The sequence below is a fragment of the Crocuta crocuta genome, unplaced genomic scaffold (genome assembly GCF_008692635.1).
Source record: "Crocuta crocuta isolate KB4526 unplaced genomic scaffold, BGI_CrCroc_1.0 scaffold301, whole genome shotgun sequence".
Lineage (NCBI taxonomy): Eukaryota > Metazoa > Chordata > Mammalia > Carnivora > Hyaenidae > Crocuta > Crocuta crocuta.
The window spans coordinates 1755537-1757032 of record NW_027527544.1 but is presented as its reverse complement, the minus strand read 5'-3'; positions in this window follow the sequence as shown (position 1 = coordinate 1757032).

Genomic DNA, 1496 nt, shown 5'->3' with positions numbered 1-1496 from the left:
TCCCGGCTTCTGCTGCCTTGTGTGTGCCTCATTTGCTTGTTCTATTTGGCTTACACATAGAGAAATAGATCCTTGCCACCAATGAATATATGCGAACATTTTGAAACTTCCATTAAAGCTCTTGTGCAAAAGTACAAAGGTGGAAGTGGCTCTTTGATTGTACATAGGGAGCAAGACAATGCAAATATTGGAACACCGATTCCTGAATAACAGAGGGGGAAGGAGCAAAAGTCTGAATCAGAAAGTTCTCTGGAAGGGAGTACTTTGGCAGATGGGTGATTTTAAACTGTAATACCATGGATTCTTTTGCAACTTGATCACATATCAGCACTGCCCACACGCTCTACAAACCATGTGAATGTGGAAGGCTGTCATTAGAGCTGGAAATTGCTTTGTGGTTTTGGCAATGGTTTTGTTCTTAGGCCAGGTTCAGATTTCCCCGTTTCTGAATTCTAACCAATAACTGCCATTACAGCGTGTTTGTTGCTGGAGACTGTGGGGAGAAGGTAGAATTCGCTGCCTTTTAAGGAGTCTTAGTCATGGTTTGGGCAGCATAGGAGCCTTCAGCCTAGTCAGCGGAGCAGCCTTTTCCACAGCAGAGAAATAAGCTACTGTTTGACCCAGAGAGGCAGCCTTCAGCTGTTGTTTGTTGACCTGAGCCAAGGGAAACAAGATGACAGATTGGACAACCAGCACACCATGCAATTTATGCCCTTCACGGACTGTCAAACATTAATTTAATTTAATTTTAATCATTACCATCTGGTGCTTATATGGAGCGTCAGGCCCAGATAGAGATTTCGTTATCTCGAACCGGTGAGCAGTGCTGTGCTTTGGCCTGCAGCCCTGTGCATACACCCTGAGGAGGGGGCACGGGGATCATGGGAGGGGAGATTTGTACCGATGCCAAATGTACAGCCATCGCCAGTTCCAGAAGCTGTGAATGGAACCTGTTGTTGGTGCTGTTCCCAACATGGGTCACTGGTCCCTTCTCCTGTCCCACTCATGGGGGCATACGTGCCGAGTCATGTCTTTGTGTTCCTAGAACATTGGCAGAGGGGACTGGCTGGGAATGGTGTCTGAGTGAATTGGGGGCATTTGGCTCTGGCTCAAACTTCTTGAGCAGCCGAAGTGACCAGGAGCCACATCTAACTTGTTAATAATCAGGTAATTATTAAGGATTGACACTGGGGATAAGGACTGGGATCAACTGACCTCTGAGGTATCATCACCCCAGAGAACCTGTGATTCTTGGTGTCAATCGTGCTGCCAGGCCCGGCAAGGGATGAGGAGGAAATAAAGGCAGCCTCCCTGCCCTATGAACCAGCTATGCCCTATGAACCAGCTATGCCCTATGAACCAGCTCAGTCCCAGGAGGGAGTTTCCTCTCTTCCCAGTCCCCCAATTTATGCCCTTCACGGGCTGTCAAACATTAATTTAATTTAATTAACCTCGGGTTATTGGTGGCTGGTAGGGTGTGGAAGGGGTACCACTGA